This window comes from Candoia aspera, chromosome 1 (assembly GCF_035149785.1).
Source record: "Candoia aspera isolate rCanAsp1 chromosome 1, rCanAsp1.hap2, whole genome shotgun sequence".
Taxonomy (NCBI): Eukaryota; Metazoa; Chordata; class Lepidosauria; order Squamata; family Boidae; genus Candoia; species Candoia aspera.
In genome coordinates, this window is record NC_086153.1 from 305344619 (window position 1) to 305367077 (window position 22459).

The 22459-nt window shown below is 41.9% G+C and overlaps 1 protein-coding gene across 2 annotated transcripts in view; it reads right to left on the bottom strand.

Moving 5' to 3' along the window:
* Positions 1-22459, bottom strand: part of GPR68 (G protein-coupled receptor 68) — a 34151-nt gene extending 11692 nt beyond the window's left edge. Inside the window, exon 1 of one of the 2 annotated variants that reach the window (XM_063290229.1) lies at positions 22395-22459. The gene's annotated coding sequence lies outside the window, so the exon portion shown is untranslated. Of the gene's footprint in view, positions 1-11383; positions 11595-22394 lie in introns of those variants that run through there. The other variant, XM_063290230.1, reaches the window with a different exon arrangement.

The following is a 22459-nucleotide window of genomic DNA, read 5'->3' on the forward strand; positions in this document are numbered from 1 at the left end:
TCTTGAATACAGCCGAAACAAATTCCCTATTAAATCTAAAATATGTAATTGTTATCTATCAAAGTTTAATGTAAAGGCTCCTATTGATTGTAACTGACTGGCTTACAATTAAAACCATGGTGATTATGATATTTCAGGGACTCTGTGGCATGATGATACCACATAAATAAAATTATGAGGATTACCAAACCAAATAAAAAGATTGTGTATAACTTCAACAGCATACATTCTTTTCACGCAGAAGACACCAAGTGTAATTTCCGACATGTCTACGAAAATGTTTGTCTCGGGTTCTAGAGAGGTGCTTCATATTCCCCAGTATTGATGATCCTGGGGAATATGGACCAGTGGACTAGCACAGTCTGAGGCATTTTTGTATGATCCTAAAGGGCAGATGTGGGAAACAAAGCTAAGCACAATGACAAAGACAGAAAGGATCTATCTATTTTCAACAAATTGACTCATCCTTAGCAGTTAACAATGGAAATCATGTTAACAATGGACCTAGTTGCTATATAGAACATGACAGAGCTAGCGTTCTAGTTGACCTATCACTATAACTCATCCTAACCTGACAAGTTGTTGTACAAATGAGAGACAGAGAAATAAAGTTATACCCCTAGCTATTAAATATATTCTTCAGCAAAGGATCATTACCTTGTCGTGGTGCTGGAGCTTGAGCACCTCAATGATGCCATGAGCTAAACCGTGAAGGGACACCCAAGACGGGAAGGTCATGACAGAGAGGTCAGACTAAACGTGATCCCTGGGGAAGGTAATGGCAACCCACCCCAGTATTCTTGCCCTGAAAACTAAATGGATCAGTACAACCAGAGATATGTCGGTATACCATTGGAAGATGAGACCCCCAGGTCGGAAGATGGTCAAAATGCTACTGGGGAGGAACAGAGGATGAGTTCAACTAGCCCCAGACGTGATGACGCAGCTAGCTCAAAGCCGAAAGGATGGCTAGTGGCCAACGGTACTGGTGGTGAACGGCGAATCCGATGTTCTAAGGATCAACACACCACTGGAACCTGGAATGTAAGATCTATGAGCCAGGGCAAATTGGATGTGGTTATTGGTGAGATGTCAAGATTAAAGATAGACATTTTGGGCGTCAGTGAACTGAAATGGACTGGAATGGGCCACTTCACATCAAATGACCACCAGATCTACTACTGTGGACAAGAGGACCACAGAAGAAATGGAGTAGCCTTCATAATTAATAGTCAAGTGGCTAAAGCAGTGCTTGGATACAATCCAAAAAACAATAGAATGATCTCAATTCGAATTCAGGGCAAGCCATCTAACATCACAGTGATCCAAATATACGCCCCAACCACAAATGCTGAAGAAGCTGAAGTAGAGCAGTTCTATGAGGATCTGCAGCACCTACCGGACGACACGCCTAAAAGAGATGTTATTTTCATCACGGGAGACTGGAATGCTAAGGTGGGCAGTGAAATGACACCTGGAATTACAGGTAAGCATGGCCTGGGAGAACAAAACGAAGCAGGACACAGGCTGATAGAATTTTGCCAAGACAACTCAATGTGCATAACAAACACCCTCTTCCAGCAACCTAAGAGACGGCTTTATACATGGACTTCACCAGATGGACAACACCGAAATCAGATTGACTACATCCTTTGCAGCCAAAGGTGGCGGACATCTATACAGTCGGTAAAAACAAGACCTGGAGCTGACTGTAGTTCTGATCACGAACTTCTTCTTGCACAATTTAGGATCAGACTAAAGAGATTAGGGAAGAGCCACAGATCAGCTAGATATGAGCTCACTAATATTCCTAAGGAATATGCAGTGGAGGTGAAGAATACATTTAAGGGACTGGACTTAGTAGATAGGGTCCCGGAAGAACTCTGGACAGAAGCGCACAACATTGTTCAGGAAGCGGCAACAAAATACATCCCAAAGAAAGAGAAAACCAAGAAGGCAAAATGGCTGTCTGCTGAGACACTAGAAGTAGCCCAAGAAAGAAGGAAAGCAAAAGGCAACAGTGATAGGGGGAGATATGCCCAATTAAATGCAAAATTCCAGAGGTTAGCCAGAAGAGATAAGGAATTATTTTTAAACAAGCAATGCGCGGAAGTGGAAGAAGACAATAGAATAGGAAGGACAAGAGACCTCTTCCAGAAAATTAGAAACATCGGAGGTAAATTCCAGGCCAAAATGGGATGATCAAAAACAAAGATGGCAAGGACCTAACAGAAGAAGAAGAGATCAAGAAAAGGTGGCAAGAATATACAGAAGACCTGTATAGGAAGGATAACAATATCGGGGATACCTTTGATGGTGTGCTCAGTGAGCTAGAGCCAGACATCCTGAAGAGTGAGGTTGAATGGGCCATAAGAAGCATTGCTAGTCACAAGGCAGCAGGAGACGACGGCATCCCAGCTGAACTATTCAAAATCTTGCGAGATGATGCGGTCAAGGTAATGCATGCTATATGCCAGCAAATTTGGAAAACACAAGAATGGCCATCAGATTGGAAAAACATCAACTTATATCCCCATACCAAAAAAGGGAAACACTAAAGAATGCTCAAACTATCGAACAGTGGCACTCATTTCACATAATACACAGTAAGGTAATGCTCAAGATCCTGCAAGGTAGACTTCAGCAATTCATGGAGCGAGAATTGCCAGATGTACAAGCTGGGTTTAGAAAAGGCAGAGGAACTAGGGACCAAATTGCCAATATCCGATGGATAATGGAAAAGGCCAGGGAGTTTCAGAAAAACATCTATTTCTGTTTTATTGACTATTCTAAAGCCTTTGACTGTGTGGACCATAACAAATTGTGGCAAGTTCTTAGTGGTATGGGGATACCAAGTCATCTTGTCTGCCTCCTGAAGAATCTGTATAACGACCAAGCAGCAACAGTAAGAACAGACCACGGAACAACGGACTGGTTTAAGATTGGGAAAGAAGTACGGCATGGCTGTATACTCTCACCCTACCTATTCCAACTTGTATGCAGAACACATCATGCGACATGCTGTGTTTGAGGAATCCAAGGCTGGAGTTAAAATTGCTGGAAGAAACATTAACAATCTCAGATATGCAGATGATACCACTTTGATGGCTGAAAGCGAAGAGGAACTGAGGAGCCTTATGATGAAGGTGAAAGAAGGAAGTGCAAAAGCTGGCTCGCAGCTAAACCTCAAAAAAACCAAGATTATGGCAACCAGCTTGATTGATAACTGGCAAATAGAGGGAGAAAATGTAGAAGCAGTGAAAGACTTTGTATTTCTAGGTGCAAAGATTACTGCAGATGCTGACTGCAGTCAGGAAATCAGAAGACGCTTAATCCTTGGGAGAAGAGCAATGACCAATCTCGATAAAATAGTTAAGAGCAGAGACATCACACTGACAACAAAGGTCCGCATAGTTAAAGCAATGGTGTTCCCCGTAGTAACATATGGCTGCGAGAGCTGGACCATAAGGAAGGCTGAGAGAAGGAAGATCGATGCTTTTGAACTGTGGTGTTGGAGGAAAATTCTGAGAGTACCTTGGACTGCAAGAAGATCAAACCAGTCCATCCTCCAGGAAATAAAGCCAGACTGCTCACTTGAGGGAATGATATTAAAGGCAAAACTGAAATACTTTGGCCTCATAATGAGAAGACAGGACACCCTGGAGAAGATGCTGATGCTAGGGAGAGTGGAGGGCAAAAGGAAGAGGGACTAACCAAGGGCAAGGTGGATGGATGATATTCTAGAGGTGACGGACTTGTCCCTGGGGGAGCTGGGGGTGTTGACAACCGACAGGAAGCTCTGGCGTGGGCTGGTCCAGGAAGTCACGAAGAGTCGGAAGCGACTTAACGAATAAACAATGACAAAAATTAAATATATTGCTTTGTTAGCTCTTCCCCCAAGCCTGTTGTTGATTTCCCCAAATAAGAGTTTTATATGAATATAAAGAGAGACTTGTATGATATGTATACAAGTTATTTTAAACAAAACCAGAATGTTACCAGGCACAGGCTCAAACGCTGACCGCTGCACGCTCAACATGCAATTAAATAACCAACGTTAAACAGGAAACCGACTAAAAAGAGAATTGGGTTCCAGCCAACAACAGCTGAACCACCTCAGCAAAGAGAATAGGAACAACAAGTTACCTCACACCAAACCTATTTTAATAAAAGCAGCTTGGAAATTACACAAGCAAGTTATACAACAGAAAATGCACAATACAGATATGAGAGAAACAACTCAGATCAGCATGCAAGATGTGTAAAACATCAGGACTATAGGTTATGCAAATATTTCAAGTGTCTAAACATTTTGTAGCAGAAGTTATACAAACATGTTATCACTTCAGGTCCATCTTTCAATACTCATACATAATATTTGGAATCTTTTTTGAAGGTCTCTGGCAGTAAAGTCTCAGGCATTAATGAGCAGAGTTGGGGCAGATCTGCACTTTCCGCCTGGCCCATCACAGTACAGGCCTCTCATTGCTTTGTGGGTGCAAGGAATGGATGACCTGCCCTTCTCCCACTCCCTGCAAATGTTCCCCACACCTGTGTTTCCTGCTTCAGTTAAAAGCTGTTGCTTTCTGCTTAAGTCATCTTAAGTCCTTCAGAGCAGATGGTCTCTGGCACTTTGTTCCATTCTAGTAGCAGCCCCAGATCTGATTGGCTGCAGTGGCTGGCACGCCCCCCTCCCCTCCAGGGATGGTTGCTACCTTGGACAGCCATTTTGTTCTCTGCTGCCAAGTTGCTATGTTCTCTGCTGGTTGGCAGTTGCTTTTTTTTGTAATCTTATGTTTGATCCAACAATGGCCCATTAAGTCAATGAACCTTCCTCAATGGGAGAAGTGCAGGCTCCATTCAAGCTTCACATCTGACAGTGGACACTCTTTCAGTTTCTGCCCAGCTGGATGAAGCATGCCCCCCCCCGCTTTCTCACCCCCTGCCCATAGTACTGCAAAACTTCCCTTTCCTTTATTCTTTAAAATGTCTTTAAGTGGAAAGGTAGGAATGTTGCAACTTCATTTTTATGAAGCTGAACTATCAGTCCTTCCTTGTTTCCATGGACCTTCAGAGCAAGGTAGGAACGAAAGAACAGCTGGTTCCCCTTTCATTGCTTTGATTACTGTAGCATCAGAGCAACAATAAGAGGATGAAAGAAAAAGGAAGAAAGGGACTGCTTTAGTGTCAAAGAGATAATATGGGAAGATGATATGTACTGTAGGCATCCATGCATGCAAACATCTGGAAAAGCAAAGGAAAGGCCCAGGACTAGTGAGGAAGGAACAACCCCTAAAAGGAAAAGGCAGGCACTGGGAGACCGGCCCACACAGGAGGCAGCAGAGAAGTTTGTCTTCCCTGCACAGATGGAAAGGGCAAGGGGCAGGGGAAGACCAGCCAGGTCTTGCAGTGGCCCTAGTCCAGACTGAACCCCAGCCTGACCCTGTTGCCAACTCACTGCAATCCAGACTGGAATTTCAGAAGTTGGCTTATGAAACCACTGTGACCACAGCACAGGAGAGAAGCAACTTAGGCTGCAGTGTGGAATTGCCCTTAGAAACCACTAGTGTTTTCTCCAGAAATTAAAACTATATTATTAGTCCTTCCCAAACCGAAAGTGCAATTTTCCTACCCACAAGGGCAATACTTTCATGTGGTTTTCTGAAATAAAATTATCTATTTTTGGCACTATCAAGTATACCCATAAATTACTTGATATTAGGAAGAATTCTTTTCTGAACAACTAAATTACTCTTGTGTCTTATTCCTCTTTTCTTACAGTTGTTTTTTAAAGTGTAGGTACCACTGGCCAAATTGTATGTTTCAATTAATCCATAAGTGAACAGAAGATAACACAACACCTACATGGTACAAAGTTAAACATAATATTTTTCTGCAAATTTGAATGCATACTTATTTACAGTATGTGCTGTGCAGTTGTTTGCAGCCTCAAAATAAGAAAACAGTGAATATCAGACACTCCTTCAGTCAGAACTCGGAAAGTCCCATCTCCTGACTGCTTTCATCAGCCAGGTGGGGCAATGCACAAGTGGCAGGGCTAAAATCACAGAAAACTCTGCTCACATCTTCAAGATCTACAAACTCAAAGACCTCCCAGATAACATCACAAGGGATGACCTCCATCTGGCTTTTAATTCAGAGTAACTATGAGTTTGTTTGGTACTATTAATGATTCACTTACAACTTAAAGAGCAGCTGACAATCTTGGAAAACCTCATATTCCAGACCTAGGCAAGATAATTCTACTTTCTTATGAATCCTCAAAATTCGTTGATAGTTACCAAGACAATTAAACTGGCTGCTTGCCAAAATGCTTGCCATACTAGCAAGAATAAAGCCTCTAATTAAATTGTCCTCTTTCCATAATGTGATACAGAACTTTTCTGCCCTTTCTTTTATTCCTGATGCAAAAAAGAAAAGCTGGTCTGCTCATGCAGTGCAGGTCACAAGCCACAAAAAATTGACATAGAATCATAAGGTTGGAAGGGACATTGGAGGTCTTCTAGTCTAACTCCCACCCAGTGCAAAAATACTCCTACCATCCTAGACAAATGACTGTCCAATCTTTTCTTGAATACTTTCACTAATGGAATATGCATAGCTTCAGGAGGCAGGCTGTTCCACTGCGTAATAATTCTCATAGTCAGGAAATTCCTCATTTTAAATTAGGATCTCTCCCTGTAAAACAACCCCCCATTGGCCCTTGTCTGCACTGTTTACAGTTCCTCTGCATCCTTTATGTATTATGGTGACTAGAACTGGGCACAGCATTCCAGGCGTGGTCTGACCAGGGCTGCATAGGGCACTACTATCACTTCCCGTGATCTTAACATTATACCTCTGTTGATGCAGCCAAAACTGCACTGGCTCTTTTAGCAGCTGCAGCACACTGCTGGCTTATGGTTGATACATGGTCTACCAAGATTCCCAGCTCCTTCTCACAAGTATTACTGCTGCGCATCTTTTTTTTTTTTTCTGCCTAAGTGCAGAACCTTACATTTTTTACAACTGAACAATATTTTGTTGGATACGGCCTAATCAAGTCTATCAAAATCCTTTTGAATCTTGAGCCTGCCTTCTGGGGTGTTAGGAATCCCACCCCCTTCAAATTTTGTGAGCATCCATTCTATTCCCTCATCTAAGGTATTTATGAAGATGTTGAAGTGTACTGGGCTCAAGACATAAGCCTGAGATATCCCATTGCATACCTCCCTCCATGTGGACACAGATCCATTAAGGACCATACATTGGCTATGGTTGTTCAGCCAAGTGTGAATCTATCTGGTAGAGGGATCAGCCCAAATTTTGCAGTTTACCAAGAAGGTTGTCTACTTCATCAAATACCTTACTGAAGTCTAACTACACAACAGGTAGTCTTCACTTACTGACCACTCGTTCATTGACCATTTGAAGTTGCCATTTGTGACCTTCCCTACTGGCTTCCCACAAGCAAAGTCAATGGGGAGGCCAGCAGAGAAGGTTGCAAGTCGCTCGGGTAAGTCTCCCTCTGGCCTTCCTGTACACCGCACCACACCCTCCTTCCCTTGGCCTCCCTGCAATTGCACACACCTGCGCCTTCCTCCCCTTGGCCTCCTGTGCTCAAGCTGCACAGTTGCACTGCAGCACCCCCTCCCCGAACTCCGTGTGGCACCCCTGCACCCTTACCTGGGATTCCCACCACTTTTCGTTTAACAACCCATATGTCTTGGGGATACAATGGCAACTGGAACTGCCTGCATTGCCATCACTAAACAATGCAGTCACACAACATTGTGCTTTACGACCACATCACTTAGCGACAGCAATCCTGGTCTCAATTGCTTTTGTAACCCGAGGACTGCCTAGGTCCACAGTATTCCCTTGGTCTGCTAATCTAGTCACATTGTCAAAGCAGTAAGATTTGTCTGGCTTGACCTGTTTTTAATGAATCCTTGCTGCCTTCTGGTAATCATCCTGTTTGTTTCTAAAAGCTTGCAAACATACTGCTTATTTTTTTCCAAGATTTTCCCAGGTGCCAAGCTGACAGTCTGTAATTTCCTGGGTCCACCTACCCCACATTTTTAAATATTGTAAAAACCTTGGCTCTTCCCCAGTCTTTTGGCGCTTGGCCCAAGCTCCAGATTTCTCAAAGATTCCAGTTAGTGGCTCTCATATGACATCTGCCAGATCCTTTAACCCCCTGGGATAGAATCCATCTGGTCCATGGGACTTGAATTCATTCAAAGCTACCTAGTGTTCTCTCACCAATTCCTTACCTGTTTACTGTAAATCTGCATGTCTCTTCTGCTCCCCACAGTGTTGCTTCCGACAAGTCGGACTGCTTTTTCCTTTTGTGAAAAGACAGGTGTGAGGTAGGGATTAAGCAGTTCAACTTTCTCCCTGTTGCCTGTTACCATTTTCCCATTTCTCCAACCAGTTGGCCAACTGTTTCCTTGACTTTCCTCTTGTTCCAGACATACCCAAAAAATGCTTTTCTGTTATTTTTGGCATTCATAGCAAGCGCCAACTCCTGCTGTTCCTTAGCCTTCCTGATCTCATCCATGCAGATTCACGTTCTTTCCTGATATTCAGCTTTTGTTATATGCCCCTTTCATCATTTTTTAAATTTGTCCTTTTTGTTTCTCAGTTTATCAGAGAGCTCTTGGTGGAACCACACTGTTTTTATCAGATGTCTCCCGATTTTTTCCTCTTTGGTATTGATTGTGTTTGGACCTTGATTATCTCGTTTTTCAGAATTTTGCAGCTCTCCTGAACAGTTTTGCTCCTCAGGATTTCCGTCCATGGAATCATTCCTACTTTTTCCCTTTGCTTGCTTAAGTGAGCTCTCTTGAAATCTAGAACCCTAGTCTGACTACCTTCAGTTCTCCTACTTCCAATACTGTATGGTGAATTCTAGGATTACATGGTTACCCTCTCCCAAGGCCCTTGCCACTACCACTTCTACTTCTTTAACTACATACTCCCTGTTAGTAATTATTAAATCCAATATAGCAGATCCTGTAGTTCTTTTCTCCATGTTTTGAAAAATGTGAAACAAACCCTGATTACTGACCTGCATAACATACAGTGATACAAGTAAGACAGAATGCAAGTATGGTGGGTTACACTCCAGCAAAGCCATATGGCATCATGTGTTGTGCATAAAGTTTTGAGTAAATCATCAGCTATGGGCTACTTTACACAAATGTCATATTTAATTTGAACTAACTCTGTGCCTAAATTTTACATATTGATGGGCAGCTTAAGCACACATGTTGACTGTGCCTGTATGTTCAAAACAGGATGGAACAATTTATGCCATTTTAACCTGTCATGTGAAAATGAATTACTCAATATAAGCTCCCCTCAGTCTGTTTACTCTCGATTCAAATGACATTGTGTTGCTCAACTCAATAATTTCCTCTGTTTGGTTCTTTTCTTACAGATACAACACTGCTGGCAATTTGCAGCATGAACCATGGATTATATCCAAATATAGCTGGTTAGTAAACACACAAAAAGAAAAGCACACACCTCCTGCTAATTCTGCCTCAGCAAATCGGACCGGGACTGCAGCTGCTTAAGAGGTAGAGTATTTTAGCTCTTACCATAAGGAAGAATTGTTATTGTGTTTGTCCACACAATACTTCTGGAAGGGCTTGGTATTATTCCCATTTTACCAATGAGGAACTGAGACTGGACTTTCTTGTCAATACACACAGCCTGTCCAGGGAAATTATGTATTTACTTTCGATGGCAACAAGCTACCTGCTGGTAGTAGGACACTAGAATTAAGTGTCAGGAATCAATTAATTAGGCATCCTGGTTCAACTCGGACTTTGGCAGAGGAAACCTTTGATCAGGAAGAGAAGATGCAGGAGGAAATGAATGCAGTGAAAGTGGTACTAACACAAAAGTACAAAAACAGTGTAATAAAGTGTAAGATGGTATAGCTTTGGAGCAAACTGTAGGAGATCAGACAGATATGAGTAGGAGGGGGAGCAAAACACACTGGATGTGTGCATGTGCATGCACATATGTGTTGCTAAACCTTTAAAATCACTACCTTTTACAGCCTCAAAACTGTATATTGTTTCAGAAGAATTGAGTGTGCAATTACATTGAGTAGTCCTATAAGTTACTCAGAAGTGTAAGAGCATAGCAAAAATCCCAAAGGGCTTTCAGCTGCTGCTTTCTGTTTCCTGCAGATCACCTAGAGGCAAAACCAGTATTCAGCCAGATATCTGCCTCCAATTCTGGAATTTTCCTATATGAATAGTATCAATTGCTTCTATTACTCTCATTCTTTGCAAAGCAATCCTGTTAGGGCAGTACAGTATTTTAGCATGAAAACGGCACAAACATTATCCTCCAAGTTTGAGATACAGTACCTTGAAGATATGGCCCATGTCATATGAAGACATAAGTTGCACATAGTTGATTTTTAAAGAAAAATACATCATCTTGCTCTTTTTCAGGCACAATCTGCCTCTTTTCCTTCCCCTTAAATGACCCACAGGAAACCCAGATACCCGGAAAAAACAGAGCCTACTTATAATAGGATTCATTAGAGGTACCATAATAATTTATACCAATCTTTTGCCAGATGCCTTTTTAAACAATATTGTATGTGCTAACTTTATATCCAGCCTTTCCTTCTGGAGCCTGATATAGTCTACACTGGATTCTTTCTACTTTTTCCTCACAACAACCCTGTGCAGTAGGTTGAGCTGAAAGATTATGACTGGCCCAGAGTCATGCAGTGAGTTTCCCTGGCTAAGGGCAGGCTTGAATCTGGGCCTGCCAGGCCCTATTCCAGCACCTTTACCACCACACCACATTGGTTTCCAGTGGGATGCAATGGTTCGTATCTGAGAAAAGCAAATGCCAGACGGGTTACGCTCTGTGTTCTGTAGGTTCTCTGAGAAAGCACATTTATTCTTTCATTGGATTTTTATGCTAATGCAATCATGCAACTCTTTTTTCCCTTTTTTAAAAAAATATATATATATATTGAAAATATATAAATACAAGAGAGAACATGAAAAAAGAATGAAAAGATGTAATACAGATGGCTAAACCAGGAGTTTTAAAATGTCAAGGAGATTATAGCTTTCTAAAATATTGTTAATTAGTTATGGATAATTAAATATACAGTATATATCAGGTTAAGGGGCTAAGAATCACTATTGAATTTAGTCATGCAACTCTCAGTGATGTACATTAAAACAAACACAAAAAATACACATAAAATTTAAAACAATTTAACCAAGATTAAACTAAAACAGAGCAGCACATTATTATGTAAAATATCAATAGAGTTACTCAACCAATTACAAATTCCCTGGAAATGGTCTAGTTTAGCATGTTTCTGGAACGTAACGAAGTCAGGATGAGCTGGGGACAGCATTCCATAATGTGGAGTCCATCACAGAGAAGGACTCAGCCCCGATAAAATTCCAAGAAGGGTGGGGTTCAAAATGCTGTCATCACTACAGATTAATGAGGTCTGATGTTTGGAAGTTAATCCCTGAGAATCATGTACCACCACTTGTATTCTAATCATCTCCTAACTGCTTAATTCTTCTCAGTTTCTTAGAATGTATTTCTTAAGTTAAATTTCTCATCTACTAAAATGCTAGAAGTAGACTATTCTTGGACTTGGGATATCATGTTTTGGTGCTGGAATATAACTTTATTTTACTTTTTTTTGGGTGGGGGTAGGGAGGCTAAGTGTTGTTATCTTCCCAGAAAATGTCATTGTCCTCATGAGAAAGTTATATATAGGTCAGGAAGCCACAATACGAACTTGGTGAAACTGACTGGCTCCAGGCTGGCAAAGGAGTACGACAAGGCTGGATACTCTCTCCTTATTTATTCAACCTATATATACTGTATTAGTTGAATATATATTAACGGAAGCTGGATTGGAAGAAGACGAGCGTGGTTTTAACACTGGAGGAAGAAACAGCAATAACCTGCACTATGCTGATGACACTATTCTGATAGCTGAAAATGCAAAGGATCTGCAAGCTGTAGTAATAAAAGTCAAGGAGTACAGTGAAAAAATGGGACTAAAATTAAATAGAAGAAGAGCAAACTAATGACAATAGGTAAAACTACCAGCCTTAGAATTGACAAGAAAGATATTGAAGGGGTGGATAGTTTCTGCCTCTTAGGATCAACCATCAACAGTAAAGGAACAAGCAGTCAAGAATTACGCTACAGGCTAGAACTTGGTGGAGCAGCCATGAAGGCCTTGGAAAAGATACTCAAATACTATGATGTGTCTATACTTACAAAGATCAGAATCATGCAAGCCATGGTATTCTGTGACACTCTATGGAAGCAAAAGTTGGACTTTGAAGAGGCAAGATAGGATGAGTATTGATGCTTTTGAACTTTGGTGTTGGAGAAGACTCCTGAGAAAACCATGGGCACCAAGAAAACAAATAAATGGATCATTAAACAAATCAATGGGATGGTAGAAATCTTTCTCTTTACCAAGAAGAGGGTTTCTGTTCTGTGACACCTGAGGTAAGTTGGAAGCCAGAAGTCTTTCCACAAAGCTTTTGATCCTTATGATGTATTTGGTTTATACTACACATTCTTTACTGTACATTGCACTACTTTTCCCTAAAGATCATTCCTAAATATTAAGTCCTCGCTGGGAATGGATTATCTTGAAAGTATTTGTACTTTAGTATTTGGTAGGGCTCTGCTAAGCATTCAGAAAAAGTGCTTCACGATGTGTATGAAGTACCCAGACTATCTCCACATGAGCATCCATGCACAATTACTTAATTTGCTGGGAAGGAAGAAACTGCACCTCTTCCAGAAGTTTTATACACCCATAGTATTTAGCTTTTTAAAGAACAGGGATTCTCCTTCAATAGGGTCAATCCCCTTGAAGCTATCTCCAACTCTAATGAAACAACCTTGTTATCCCATGCTTTGGAAGATCAGCACTGTGCCACCCCTGGTAGGACCAAAAGAACAAGAACAGCTGCTAAATTTTGCATTGCTGGACAGCTCCTCCATTTCTCACTGTTGATGCATATTTTCTCATGTCACATTTCCAGGAAAATATTTAACCATATTTATGATGATCAAAAAAATATCCACCAATGGATTGTTGGTTTTGTGTCATTGGAAATTAGTTCCTTAGAGAATTAAAATCAGTGACTAATCAGAAAAAGACTAACCTTTAAAAGCTCTTTGATAGAGCTCATGCAAAAGTAAATGGAAAATCCATTTGCATTTAGCAGAAATTGTGCAAAGGTCAATGAGAAACCCAAAGGTGCATCCTAATTATCTGCAGTGAGATGCAGAGCTATGAAATGTAACATTTTTCTTCTGGAAAGCAAAACCAACAAATATTAAAATTCTGCCAAAACATCTGGTCAAGTCTTCAATTCATACTAGCACCATTTGCTGTTGAGTAATAGCTTATCTTCTTCAGCAAAGGATCGTTACCTTGTCGTGGTGCTGGAGCTTGAGCACCTCAGTGATGCCATGAGCTAAACCGTGAAGGGACACCCAAGACGGGAAGGTCATGACAGAGAGGTCAGACTAAACGCGATCCCTGGGGAAGGTAATGGCAACCCACCCCAGTATTCTTGCCCTGAAAACTAAATGGATCAGTACAACCAGAGATATGTCAGTATACCATTGGAAGATGAGACCCCCAGGTCGGAAGATGGTCAAAATGCTACTGGGGAGGAACAGAGGATGAGCTCAACTAGCCCCAGACGTGATGACGCAGCTAGCTCAAAGCCGAAAGGATGACTAGCGGCCGACGGTGCTGGTGGTGAACGGCGAATCTGATGTTCTAAGGATCAACACACCATTGGAACCTGGAATGTAAGATCTATGAGCCAGAGCAAATCGGATGTGGTTATTGGTGAGATGTCAAGATTCAAGATAGACATTTTGAGCATCAGTGAACTGAAATGGACTGGAATGGGCCACTTCACATCAAATGACCACCAGATCTACTACTGTGGACAAGAGGACCACAGAAGAAATGGAGTAGCCTTCATAATTAATAGTCAAGTGGCTAAAGCAGTGCTTGGATACAATCCAAAAAATGATAGAATGATCTCAATTCGAATTCAGGGCAAGCCATCTAACATCACAGTGATCCAAATATACGCCCCAACCACAGATGCTGAAGAAGCTGAAGTAGAGCAGTTCTATGAGGATCTGCAGCACCTACTGGATGACACGCTTCAAAGAGATGTTATTTTCATCACAGGAGATTGGAACGCTAAGGTGGGCAGTCAAATGACACCTGGAATTACAGGTAAGCATGGCCTGGCTGTATACTCTCACCCTACCTATTCAACTTGTATGCAGAACACATCATGCGACAAGCTGGGCTTGAGGAATCCAAGGCTGGAGTTAAAATCTCTGGAAGAAACATTAACAATCTCAGATATGCAGATGATACCACTTTGATGGCTGAAAGCGAAGAGGAACTGAGGAGCCTTATGATGAAGGTGAAAGAAGAAAGTGCAAAAGCTGGCTTGCAGCTAAACCTCAAAAAAACCAAGATTATGGCAACCAGCTTGATTGATAACTGGCAAATAGAGGGAGAAAATGTAGAAGCAGTGAAAGACTTTGTATTTCTAGGTGCAAAGATTACTGCAGATGCTGACTGCAGTCAGGAAATCAGAAGACGCTTAATCCTTGGGAGAAGAGCAATGACAAATCTCGATAAAATAGTTAAGAGCAGAGACATCACACTGACAACAAAGGCCCGCATAGTTAAAGCAATGGTGTCCCTGTAGTAACATATGGCTGTGAGAGCTGGACCATAAGGAAGGCTGAGCGAAGGAAGATCGATGCTTTTGAACTGTGGTGTTGGAGGAAAATTCTGAGAGTACCTTGGACTGCAAGAAGATCCAACCAGTCCATCCTCCAGGAAATAAAGCCAGACTGCTCACTTGAGGGAATGATATTAAAGGCAAAACTGAAATACTTTGGCCACATAATGAGAAGACAGGACACCCTGGAGAAGATGCTGATGCTAGGGAGAGTGGAAGGCAAAAGGAAGAGGGGCCGACCAAGGGCAAGATGGATGGATGATATTCTAGAGGTGACGGACTCATCCCTGGGGGAGCTGGGGGTGTTGACGACCGACAGGAAGCTCTGGCGTGGGCTGGTCCATGAAGTCACGAAGAGTCGGAAGCGACTAAACGAATAAACAACAACAATGGCCTGGGAAAACAAAACAAAGCAGGACATAGGCTGATAGAATTCTGCCAAGACAACTCACTCTGCATAACAAACACTCTTTTCCAACAACCTAAGAGACGGCTTTATACATGGACTTCACCAGATGGACAACACCGAAATCAGATTGACATCCTTTGCAGCCAAAGGTGGCGGGCATCTATACAGTCGGTAAAAACAAAACCTGGAGCTGACTGTAGTTCCGATCAAGAACTTCTTCTTGCACAATTTAGGATCAGACTAAAGAGATTAGGGAAGAGCCACAGATAAGCTAGATATGAGCTCACTAATATCCCTAAGGAATATGCAGTGGAGGTGAAGAATACATTTAAGGGATTGGACTTAGTAGATAGGGTCCCGGAAGAACTATGGGCAGAAGTCCGCAACATTGTTCAGGAGGCGGCAACAAAATACATCCCAAAGAAAGAGAAAACCAAGAAGGCAAAATGGCTGTCTGTTGAGACACTAGAAGTAGCCCAAGAAAGAAGGAAAGCAAAAGGCAACAGTGATAGGGGGAGATATGCCCAATTAAATGCAAAATTCCAGAGGTTAGCCAGAAGAGATAAGGAATTATTTTTAAACAAGCAATGCGTGGAAGTGGAAGAAGACAATAGAATAGGAAGGACAAGAGACCTCTTCCAGAAAATTAGAACCATCGGAGGTAAATTCCAGGCCAAAATGGGTATGATTAAAAACAAAGATGGCAAGGACCTAACAGAAGAAGAAGAGATCAAGAAAAGGTGGCAGGAATATACAGAAGACCTGTATAGGAAGGACAACAATATCGGGGATAACTTTGATGGTGTGGTCAGTGTGCTAGAGCCAGACATCCTGAAGACTGAGGTTGAATGGGCCTTAAGAAGCATTGCTAGTCACAAGGCAGCAGGAGATGATGGCATCCCAACTGAACTGTTCAAAATCTTGCAAGATGATGCGGTCAAGGTAATGCATGCTATATGCCAGGAAATTTGGAAAACACAAGAATGGCCATCAGATTGGAAAAAATCAACTTATATCCCCATACCAAAAAAGGGAAACACTAAAGAATGCTCAAACTATCGAACAGTGGCACTCATTTCACATAATACACAGTAAGGTAATGCTCAAGATCCTGCAACGTAGACTTCAGCAATTCATGGAGCGAGAATTGCCAGATGTACAAGCTGGGTTTAGAAAAGGCAGAGGAACTAGGGACCAAATTGCCAATATCCGATGGATAATGGAAAAAGCCAGGAGTTTCAGAAAAACATCTATTTCTGTTTTATTGACTATTCTAAAGCCTTTGACTGTGTGGACCATAACAAATTGTGGCAAGTTCTTAGTGGTATGGGGATACCAAGTCATCTTGTCTGCCTCCTGAAGAATCTGTATAACGACCAAGTAGCAACAGTAAGAACAGACCACGGAACAACGGACTGGTTTAAGATTGGGAAAGGAGTACGGCAGGGCTGTATACTCTCACCCTACCTATTCAACTTGTATGCAGAACATATCATGCGACATGCTGGGCTTGAGGAATCCAAAGCTGGAGTTAAAATCGCTGGAAGAAACATTAACAATCTCAGATATGCAGATGATACCACTTTGATGGCTGAAAGCGAAGAGGAACTGAGGAGCCTTATGATGAAGGTGAAAGAAGAAAGTGCAAAAGCTGGCTCGCAGCTAAACCTCAGAAAAACCAAGATTATGGCAACCAGCTTGATTGATAACTGGCAAATAGAGGGAGAAAATGTAGAAGCAGTGAAAGACTTTGTATTCCTAGGTGCAAAGATTACTGCAGATGCTGACTGCAGTCAGGAAATCAGAAGACGCTTAATCCTTGGGAGAAGAGCAATGACAAATCTCGATAAAATAGTTAAGAGCAGAGACATCACACTGACAACAAAGGCCCGCATAGTTAAAGCAATGGTGTCCCTGTAGTAACATATGGCTGTGAGAGCTGGACCATAAGGAAGGCTGAGAGAAGGAAGATCGATGCTTTTGAACTGTGGTGTTGGAGGAAAATTCTGAGAGTGCCTTGGACTGCAAGAAGATCCAACCAGTCCATCCTCCAGGAAATAAAGCCAGACTGCTCACTTGAGGGAATGATATTAAAGGCAAAACTGAAATACTTTGGCCACATAATGAGAAGACAGGACACCCTGGAGAAGATGCTGATGCTAGGGAGAGTGGAAGGCAAAAGGAAGAGGGGCCGACCAAGGGCAAGATGGATGGATGATATTCTAGAGGTGACGGACTCATCCCTGGGGGAGCTGGGGGTGTTGACGACCGACAGGAAGCTCTGGCGTGGGCTGGTCCATGAAGTCACGAAGAGTCGGAAGCGACTAAACGAATAAACAACAACAATGGCCTGGGAAAACAAAACAAAGCAGGACATAGGCTGATAGAATTCTGCCAAGACAACTCACTCTGCATAACAAACACTCTTTTCCAACAACCTAAGAGACGGCTTTATACATGGACTTCACCAGATGGACAACACCGAAATCAGATTGACATCCTTTGCAGCCAAAGGTGGCGGGCATCTATACAGTCGGTAAAAACAAAACCTGGAGCTGACTGTAGTTCCGATCAAGAACTTCTTCTTGCACAATTTAGGATCAGACTAAAGAGATTAGGGAAGAGCCACAGATAAGCTAGATATGAGCTCACTAATATCCCTAAGGAATATGCAGTGGAGGTGAAGAATACATTTAAGGGATTGGACTTAGTAGATAGGGTCCCGGAAGAACTATGGGCAGAAGTCCGCAACATTGTTCAGGAGGCGGCAACAAAATACATCCCAAAGAAAGAGAAAACCAAGAAGGCAAAATGGCTGTCTGTTGAGACACTAGAAGTAGCCCAAGAAAGAAGGAAAGCAAAAGGCAACAGTGATAGGGGGAGATATGCCCAATTAAATGCAAAATTCCAGAGGTTAGCCAGAAGAGATAAGGAATTATTTTTAAACAAGCAATGCGTGGAAGTGGAAGAAGACAATAGAATAGGAAGGACAAGAGACCTCTTCCAGAAAATTAGAAACATTGGAGGTAAATTCCAGGCCAAAATGGGTATGATCAAAAACAAAGATGGTAAGGACCTAACAGAAGAAGAAGAGATCAAGAAAAGGTGGCAAGAATATACAGAAGACCTGTATAGGAAGGATAACAATATCGGGGATAGTTTGATGGTGTGCTCAGTGAGCTAGAGCCAGACATCCTGAAGACTGAGGTTGAATGGGCCTTAAGAAGCATTGCTAGTCACAAGGCAGCAGGAGATGATGGCATCCCAGCTGAACTGTTCAAAATCTTGCAAGATGATGCGGTCAAGGTAATGCATGCTATATGCCAGGAAATTTGGAAAACACAAGAATGGCCATCAGATTGGAAAAAATCAACTTATATCCCCATACCAAAAAAGGGAAACACTAAAGAATGCTCAAACTATCGAACAGTGGCACTCATTTCACATGCCAGTAAGGTAATGCTCAAGATCCTGCAACGTAGACTTCAGCAATTCATGGAGCGAGAATTGCCAGATGTACAAGCTGGGTTTAGAAAAGGCAGAGGAACTAGGGACCAAATTGCCAATATCCGATGGATAATGGAAAAAGCCAGGAGTTTCAGAAAAACATCTATTTCTGTTTTATTGACTATTCTAAAGCCTTTGACTGTGTGGACCATAACAAATTGTGGCAAGTTCTTAGTGGTATGGGGATACCAAGTCATCTTGTCTGCCTCCTGAAGAATCTGTATAACGACCAAGTAGCAACAGTAAGAACAGACCACGGAACAACGGACTGGTTTAAGATTGGGAAAGGAGTACGGCAGGGCTGTATACTCTCACCCTACCTATTCAACTTGTATGCAGAACATATCATGCGACATGCTGGGCTTGAGGAATCCAAAGCTGGAGTTAAAATCGCTGGAAGAAACATTAACAATCTCAGATATGCAGATGATACCACTTTGATGGCTGAAAGCAAAGAGGAACTGAGGAGCCTTATGATGAAGGTGAAAGAAGAAAGTGCAAAAGCTGGCTCGCAGCTAAACCTCAAAAAAACCAAGATTATGGCAACCAGCTTGATTGATAACTGGCAAATAGAGGGAGAAAATGTAGAAGCAGTGAAAGACTTTGTATTCCTAGGTGCAAAGATTACTGCAGATGCTGACTGCAGTCAGGAAATCAGAAGACGCTTAATCCTTGGGAGAAGAGCAATGACCAATCTTGATGAAATAGTTAAGAGCAGAGACATCACACTGACAACAAAGGTCCGCATAGTTAAAGCAATGGTGTTCCCCGTAGTAACATATGGCTGTGAGAGCTGGACCATAAGGAAGGCTGAGAGAAGGAAGATAGATGCTTTTGAACTGTGGTGTTGGAGGAAAATTCTGAGAGTGCCTTGGACTGCAAGAAGATCCAACCAGTCCATCCTCCAGGAAATTAAGCCAGACTGCTCACTTGAGGGAATGGTATTAAAGGCAAAACTGAAATACTTTGGCCACATAATGAAAAGACAGGACACCCTGGAGAAGATGCTAATGCTAGGGAGAGTGGAGGGCAAAAGGAAGAGGGGCCGACCAAGGGCAAGGTGGATGGATGATATTCTAGAGGTGACGGACTCGTCCCTGGGGGAGCTGGGAGTGTTGACGACCGACAGGAAGCTCTGGCGTGGGCTGGTCCATGAAGTCATGAAGAGTCGGAAGCGACTGAACGAATAAACAACAACAAAAATAGCTTATGTTAAAGAAGGTGAGCATATAGAAGACCCAGACTCATTAAAAATATTTTAAATGGAGAGACATTAAAGATGCTGGAGGAAAAGGAAATTCAGTAGGTAAAGGAATTGATTTGTCTGCTTCATGACAACAGACCCTCCATTCTCAGCATCTAAGTTGCTGAGATCTTGTACCTGCATAGAGTTTTTATAGTGAGATAATTACCCTGGCTTCACTCACAGAGGATCCCATCCAAAGTATTGTTCAGCATATGAAATGATCAGTGGGTTGATACCTTTTATTCAAGGCAGCAATTCCAATCAGTTAAAACATTTCTGTATTTTGGATTTCCCATACACTGCTGTTTGTCAGCCACTGACCTCAAACATTAGCTGGCAGGGGGCAGGGGGATTACATTGTCATAGGATGCTGTGTGAAAAAAGAGGGAAGGAGGGGTGTCAAATGAACTCTTAAACATTTTGGAAGGCCCCTGCATCTGTGCTAGCAATATATGTCTTTTGTACTGTTCTAAAAGGATGTTTGTTTATTGCAGGATTTTTTCAGTATCCAAACCAAAGATTGTTATCCTCAACATGTATATGTATATGACATAAGCTGTAGCAAACAATGTATACATACCTTTAACTGCCATGCAACCACTATGAATCTGCTGTCCCATGGTATACATATAAATGTTACTAGCATAAGGGGTTAAACATTAAAAAATTCACATGCAGAAGATTGGCATTGTTTCCATGCCATTTCCTGCATGCAAGCATTTTTCTTATAGGAAATGTGTCACATCATCTCTTAGGAGATGAAAACAATGGGAAGTTTTAAGCTGAAAATATAGGCATGGCTTAAAACTATATATAGCATATAATATTGAACTGGCAAACATTTGTTCCACTGCAATGGAACAAACTGCAAATAAACGACTGCTTCATCTCCCACGTGGGTGTTGTGGTGAAAAGAGGAGTCATATAGAAAAAGATTTAGTAAGTGGACCGAGGAAGGAATTTGCCTGAGCCGGAGGGCCATACAGCTGTACAGTGATATCTACAGCTCAGGCAAAACAGACATCCATTACTGACACACATTTTAGATCAGACATGTGAACAGTGATGGTGACAAAGCATAGCTCTGGCTCTCCCATCAAGATTTAAAATGGACATAAATACTGAATTTGCATGTACACCCACACACACAGAGTCCATCTACCTGATTGTTTAATTGACATAGAAAAGTAGCACAATTTTAAAAACAGGAAGATAGCTGTAGGTTTGTCTATGTAACATTAAAAGAGGTGGGCAGGGGCATTCAGATAGACAGAAAATACTGGCTGGGATCTAATATCTCAACTAATACTTTGCTGCTATCAGCAAAAATAATGTTTCTGCCCTAAAGATCTCTTGGTCCAAATCATCTGCTCAATGTCAGATTTAAGCACTACAACTCTGGTCCAATCTCTGCTTAAATAGCTCCAGGGAGCCCATCATCTCCTGTCTGTTCTGCTGTTGAACAGTCTCACCATTAGCCCAAACTGACTTCCTAACAAAGCTTCACCTTTCATTGGGTGGACGGAATATGTTTCAGCTTCCTTACGGCTCTCCCAACTGTGTCTCCTTCTATCGCTCTGTCAGTGGCTATGGCTGGGACACTGGGGAATGAGGCACAGTTGCTGCCTCACCTCAGACACCTATCCTAAGGTTTGGCAAAAGTCTGTGGCCATTTTTCCAAAGCAGCTCAGCTTCTCTTGAATTCTGAATTTCCAACACACCAGATGCCTTGCTTGCTCACTTCATGAGCATCCTGCCTTTCTGTTCCATCTGAACAAAGCAGCTTATTTTTTAAAACCCAAAAATGAACCAAATACAAAGAGCCAAAATACATGAAATATAAACAAAACAGTTAAAAGACAAAAAGTAACCCTTCAAGGCCCACTTTCCTCTAAGGTTGAACTATACTTGTAGTATTAGGAATGTCTGTTCGCCTCAGAATGTAAAACTCCAAATAGCTCAGTAGCAAATACTCTCCTCTATTCATTCTCCTCTTCTAAATAAGGATTTTATGATACACCCATCTATGTCGACTCGTAACGAAGCTTCATTCAGTTTAGCAGGGATCTATCCAGGTAGGTATGCGTAGATTGCATCTTTTGGCATGCCTGGATATGCCTATTTACAGGACCCATCCATTTACATACTTTGGCTGCCCTCCATTTCAGTTCAAATAAGGAACACAAACCCAGCTGAATTATTACAAAATAAGCTCTGTTTGCTCTTTTAGGGGTCAAGAATACGTTTATGGGTGCTGTATTTCATCCCAGCCATTTCCAGCTTCTTAAAATGTGCCCAGAAATCACAATGTCACTATTTAGAGAAACCCACAACCCACAGCATAGAGCTGCTGCTGCGGCTGCTCAATTTTCATAGCTATTTCTTAAAATGAGTTGATGCTCACCTGGAGAAGAGCGCTGACTTCTCTGAGAGTGGGGAAAGTTCTCCTGCCCGTGAAATGGAGCTTCT